The following is a 6,476-nucleotide window of genomic DNA, read 5'->3' as shown; positions in this document are numbered from 1 at the left end:
CCGACCTCTTACGTACAAAACATCTCACGACAAACCCTCAACTGGGAAGCCCAGCTGTGTGAACAACAGCATGTGAACAAGTGTTTGAGCGTCTGAAGTCCCTGTTTGCACAAGAGCCAGTACTGAAACATCCAGAACCCACTAAAACATTTGTGGTTCAGGCAGACACCAGTGATGTGGCGGTGGCTGCAGTCCTCTTACAAAAGAACAATGAAGGAGTCCTACAGCTGTGTGCCTACACCTTGAGGAAGTTGACAGGGACCGAACGCAACTGGCCTATTTGGGAGAAGGAGGTGTTCGTGGTCCGGTGGGCCCTGTTGATGTGGCAGCATTTACTAGAAGGGGGAGGGACACCCTTCAAAGTCTGGACAGACCACAAGAATTTGGAGGCCCTCCACCCCCTGCGAAGATTGTCACCAAAACAAGTTAGATGGGCCTTATATTTTCAGCGATTCATCTTCCAATTAAAATATATACCAGGGGGCAAGAACTTCTTAGCCAATGCCCTCTCTTGCAAACCACAGTATCACAATAAAAGGGAGGATCTAGTGCAAGCTATCATTCCAACCTCACAGCCTAGGGTGTTAGCCAGTGATGTGGCAGTAGCTGCTGTACTTATCCAGGTGAGCAAACAGGGCACGTTACAACCGTGTGCATATATCGCCTGCAAACTCACTGAAATGGAATGGTGGTGGGCCATCTGGGAGAAAGAGGCTTTCGCTCTCTGGTGGGCCCTCATGACATGGTGCCACCTCCTGGAGGGCAATAAAGTTCCATTCAAGGTGTGGATGGACCATAAAAACCTTGAGGCACTCCAGGCCCCATGGAGTTTGTCACCCAAACAGGTACGGTGGGCACAGTACTTCCAATGCTTTCGTTTTACTTTGAAGTACATCCCTGGGGGAAAGAACTTGCTGGCAGACACATTGTCCAGGATGCCACAATACAACAGTCGCTGAGGTGGTGCACACCATCATTCCCCCTTCACTGCAACAAGCTGCGGTGATTTCAGCCCGGCGGCTGGTCGTAACTGCAAATGAATTGACCCATCGCTTATAGACCGAACTACTAACTGACCCTTGGTTCCTGGAGAACCGGACATTGCTCACCCATGGGATGGGTTGGCATGGAAAGGCAGTAAATTGTATGTGCCCCACTCCCTGAGGCCACAGGTGCTATGGAGGTGCCATGACGTGAAACAGGCAGGACACTTCAGATACCTAAAACCCCTGCATTTAGCCAAAAGACAATTCTGGTGGCCCAGGATGCAACATGACATAGAAGACTATGTCAAAAGCTGCCCAGTCTACACGACCGCAAAACCCCGAATAGGGAAGCCCCCTGACCTCTTATAGTCTGTGGCCGACCCAACCTGGCTGTGGGAGGAGATAGTTATGGACTTCATTGTGGAGCTGCCAGAGAGCAACGGCCAGACCATCATATGGATGGTCATCGATGTATTTTCAAAACAGGCCCATTTTGTACCCTGTCCTAGCTTGCCATAGGCACGGAAGTTGGCTAAATGGTTTCTGTTACCTATCTATCACTTCCATGGTGTGCCATGGAGGATCATTTCAGATTGGGGGGGGGGTCCAATTCATGGCCAAATTCTGGCAGGACTTTGTCCAGATGCTAGGGTCATCCTAGGGGTTAAGCTCAGCATTCCACCCCAGTACTAACGGGGCAGCAAAGAGATCCAACACCATAGTGGAATGATATCTTAGGTGCTATGTCACCTACCAACAATCCGACTGGGTAGAGCTTCTGCCGTTTGTGGAGGTGGCATACAATAATGCGGTCCACAGCTGTAAGGGGTTTACCCCCTTCCGGATGGTTCAGAGTATAGACTTTGTTCCCATACCGGAATATCCTTGAGAAGCCACTACTCCTTTCAAGCCACAGGAATGGATAGACACCTTGTAGGGTGTGTGGGGAGCTGTGAAAATGGCCTTGCAGAAAGCCACGGAAATCCAGAAGGTGCAGGCCAACAGAAATGGGTTCCACAGAAGCCGTTCCATGTGGGGGAGAGGGTGGACCTGTTGACCAAGTACTTAAAATTATGGGTACCCTGTTGGAAACTGGGCCCAAAATTCCTGGGTCTGTTCCCAATCATGCAGGTAATTAATCCTGTAACGGTAGAGCTAAAGTTACCCCGTGATGGGGGGGGGGTGTAGGAGAGGCTGCAGTGGTGTGCCGACGACCACCGATGACCAACTGGTCAGCAGAGGGCAAGCCAGGGATCAGCTGTGAAGCAAGGAGGCATGCCGATGCAAGGCAAGCAGCCTGCAGGGAGTCGGAGCTCCAACAACCAGCTGTTAAGGGTTAAGGAATGGCTGGGCGGCATCCCACCAGGCAGGCTAACCAAAGCTGACAACGGGGCGAGGCCAGGGCCAGCAGAAGGGCATGGCTTGCTTAAATAAAACGCACTGGGAGGCGGATGCTCCCAGCACTGAGTTTGCATCTTGGTGTTTTGCTGTTTTGCTGCTAGAACTCATTCTGTGCCAGAGTCCAGCTAAATACAGTAAAGCCAGTTAGCCTCCAAGCGAATGGTGTCTTTCTACTGGTTTAGGTCCAGAGCTCAGACCTTTGAGAGCATGATTGTCACATGGTATGTAGAGCTTAAACAGTTTATTTTGGGGGTGTCAAACACAAGGCCTGTGGACCACATCCAGCCCAAAATGTGGTCGGATCCGGCCCATGGGGCTGTTCTGGAAAATGTAAGGGGCCTGCCCGCATCAGGACAGTGTGGCTTCAGTCCATACTACCCAGTGCGAAGAGGAGTTTGGGGTGTGGTGTCAATCTGGCCACACCCACCCAGTCAGCCATGCCGACCCAGCCCCCCTGAAGGTCAACCACAGCCCTGATGTGGCCCTCAATGAAATTGAGTTTGACACCCCTGACGTATTTGTATTTGTGAACATGCTCTATGCCACTCAGAAACCAACCTTGTATTCATCATTCCTTACAGATCATTTCATAATTCAGTTTCTCACTTCTTAAACCCATTTATCCATCCATCTATCCATTCTATATTAGCATTCCTTTAGCTGCTGCTCTCAATCTTCCAGCCAGATTTTTCTCCTCCTAATTTTCTCTAACTTGCTCTCTCACTCTCTTCCCAATCCAGATTTTTTCATCATTTCCTATATATCTATCCAGATACTACTTTAGTAATTCTGGAAGAATATATCTTAAAGTTTCCCTAAATGTCTTCCTGCCTTCTTCTCTGTTACTGATAGGTTTCTCACGAATATTCTCCCTATCTGCAACAGCTGTGAATTGACATGGGCCTCTACCAGGTGGCTCTTCCACAGGTTAGCCACATTCCACATAAGGCAGAGCTTTCTATCTCACACGGGCACCACAGCAGTCTCGCTAAAAGCAAGAGTCTCATTGCATTTCTTTGGCTTGGCTATCTTGGCCATAATGACACCAATGATGAAGGCATCAATGATGCATCCCAGAATGCACTGCAACACCACAGCCAGAAGAGCCAAGGGGCATTCCTCTGACATGCTATGGAAGTCATATCCAATGGACGTCTGGGTCTCCAAGGAGAAGAGGAAGGCAGCCATAAAACTGGTGACCTTGGAGAAGCAAGGCCTTGAGTTGGGCAGGGTGTGTGTGCTCAGGTGCAAGATCTCTGTGAAGTGCAGCAATGAGCCAAAAGGTGGAGCCAAAGGGAAGCCAGGAGAGCACAAAAGAAAGACAGAAGATGAGGAACATCCAGCTCCAGCAGATATCCACACAGGTGGTGAAGATATCGGTAAGATACCGCTGACCCTTTTCACTCATGTTGACAAACTGCACATTGCAGTGGCCATCCTTCTTCACAAAACGGCTGCATGGCTGGATGGTGATGAGCTTGCCATTGTGGCAGTTCTTGGGGGATTCCACTGATTCATCTTCTTGGAGTTCTCCTGCCCCACTGCCCGTGCTGAAGTGTCAGTTGACTTTGGCCATCCCCATCTCTGAGGTATGAGGCATTGCCCTGGCCAAGGTGAGGTTAGCTAGAGGGAACTGATGACCCAGCCTGGATGCTGCGCCAAAGAAACCAATTCTGGGGAGGTGTTAACAAGAGAGACTACGGTGCAGGAGTTCCTTATAAGTTTTTGTCAACATGGAATTGGAAAGAGGAGATAAAATATATGATCAAGTTATATATGGCACTAATTGCAAAAAAAAAGTTCATTTACTTCAATGCTTGATTTTTCAAATGAATGGTGGAATTTGTTCAACATTTTAGAGTCACTGAACATATTCCTTTGAAAGGTATATTTTCTCAGCTTGCAAAACACTTCCACTCTTAGAAGGTACTTTGCTTTCCTACAGGATCTCAAAACTTAGACAGTTGTTTTTTTTAACAGAGTGAGAGCTTTCTTTCTTTCTGTGTCACAAACTTTGCAGAATTATATTGTGGCTTATTGTGATGCCAACCCTTAACTCATTTCTAAAAAGAGAGAGGACAGAATTCAAACCTATCTGGAAGCTTACATTACTACGAGCCTCAGGGTAAGAATGGAACTATTATGTGTAGAGGGTAGAACACAAAGTGTATTCATCCATATACTAGGCTGAAGCTATGGCACAAAATGGGATTGCAATTTTGAATGGCCAAAACTACTTTTAACTGGACTTAATACGATGATCTCATATATAAATATATTTTAAACTGGCAAATGAGCCTCTTTGAAAAGCCCTGGTTACTTTGTGACCTTTAAAATGCTTTGGCCACAAATATTATGCTATTGTGATTTGAGGATTTTTGTCTCCATGCCCAGATATAGTACTTGCAATTTTATATCTGTTTTGGAGGACACTCAAATTAAGTTTAAGATGCCACAATGTTCTGGCTTACTGTAATCTTTTTGAACCTGTAGGAATGGAATGCTCGGATTCAGAAAGCTGTTTTTTTAGCACTAAATGGGAGTGACTGCCTATCAATATGCTCTCTGCCATTTCCCATCTGGTGTTCTATTGATTCTCCTTTACTTTAACTTTTACTTTAATTGGATTTGTTAACCGCTCCCTCTCCCCTAGGGGACTCGGGGCGGTGTACAGACAGAATAAAAACATTATAAAAAACATTATATACAGCAAATTACAAAACCCCATAAAAACAAATTAAACATAAGTCTGTACAATAATGCCTAGATTAATTAATGATTAAAACCAAATTAAAATACCCCAATTTAAAATAACCAGTCAGGAAGATCAAGGGATTAGATCATGATTGCGATTGGGTCAGGCCAGCTAATTGGAACAGGTGGGCCTTGAGTTCCTTACGGAAGGAGCGGAGGTCAGTAATGATTCTAATGTCAGGGGGGAGGTTGTTCCAGAGGGTCGGGCCCGTCACAGAGAAGGCCCTACTCCTGGGCGTCGCCCGCTGGCATTGTTTGGCGGACGGCACCCGGAGGAGTCCCTCCCTGTGAGAGCGAATTGGTCGCAGGGATGTATGGGGTAGGATGCGATCCCGCAAATAACTAGGTCCTGAGCCATGGAGCGCTTTAAAGGTGAGAATCAACACCTTGAAACGCACCCGAAAGGCCACAGGTAGCCAGTGCAGCTCGCGCAGGAGAGGTGTTACATGGGAGTACCTGGTACTCCCCATAATTGCCCGCGCGGCCGCATTCTGGACCAGCTGCAGCCTTCGAGTGCATCTCAAGGGGAGCCCCATGTAGAGAGCATTGCAGTAATCCAGGCAGGACGTCACCAGGGCGTGAGTGACTGTGCGAAGGGCATCCCGGTCCAGTAGGGGGCGCAATTGGCGCACCAGGCGAACCTGGTGGAAGGCCCCCCTAGCCACGGCCGTCACGTGGTCGTCCAGAGACAGCCGCGTGTCTAGGAGGATGCCCAAATTGCGCGCCCGGTCCACGGGGGTGAGTTGCTCACCCCCAATGGCCAGAGATGGAACCCACTGGCTGAACCGGGGTGCCGGTAACCACAGCCACTCCGTCTTAGAAGGGTTGAGCTTGAGTCTGTTGTCGCCCATCCAGACCCGTACGGCTTCCAGGCACTGGGACATCACCTCGACGGCTTCGTTGGGGTGGTTCGGGGTGGAGATGTATAACTGAGTATCATCAGCATATAGATGATACTCAACCCCGAAACCTCGAATGATCTCACCCAGTGGCTTCATGTATGTGTTGAACAGGAGAGGTGAGAGGACCGAACCCTGTGGCACCCCACAAGTGAGTGGCCTCAGGGTCGACCTCTGCTCCCCTGCCAACACACATTGCATCCGTCCGGAGAGGTAGGAGGAGAACCACCGCAGAACGGTGCCCCTCACTCCCAATCCCTCCAGCCGACGCAACAGGATACCATGGTCGATGGTATCGAAAGCCGCTGAGAGATCTAATAGGACTAGGATGGAGGAACAACCCCCATCCTTAGCCCTCCAGAGATCATCCACCAACGCGACCAAAGCCATCTCCGTGCTGTGACCGGTCCGGAACCTGGACTGGCGCGGGTCTAGA

The 6,476-nt window shown here is 48.9% G+C and overlaps 1 pseudogene across 1 annotated transcript; it reads right to left on the bottom strand.

Annotated features, from left to right (window-relative positions):
• Window positions 1-235: 235 nt before the first annotated feature.
• LOC309400283 (inward rectifier potassium channel 2-like) lies at window positions 236-3,969 on the bottom strand (annotated as a pseudogene). The gene is made up of 2 exons: window positions 3,249-3,969; window positions 236-364 (listed from the first exon to the last, which is right to left on the bottom strand). The product of its transcript is annotated as an inward rectifier potassium channel 2-like (transcript).
• Window positions 3,970-6,476: the final 2,507 nt, after the last annotated feature.

The sequence above is a fragment of the Natrix helvetica genome (genome assembly GCF_964273705.1).
Source record: "Natrix helvetica genome assembly, chromosome: W".
Taxonomy (NCBI): Eukaryota; Metazoa; Chordata; class Lepidosauria; order Squamata; family Natricidae; genus Natrix; species Natrix helvetica.
The sequence above is the reverse complement of the archived record's forward strand: the minus strand, read 5'-3'. Positions and strand labels throughout refer to the sequence as shown.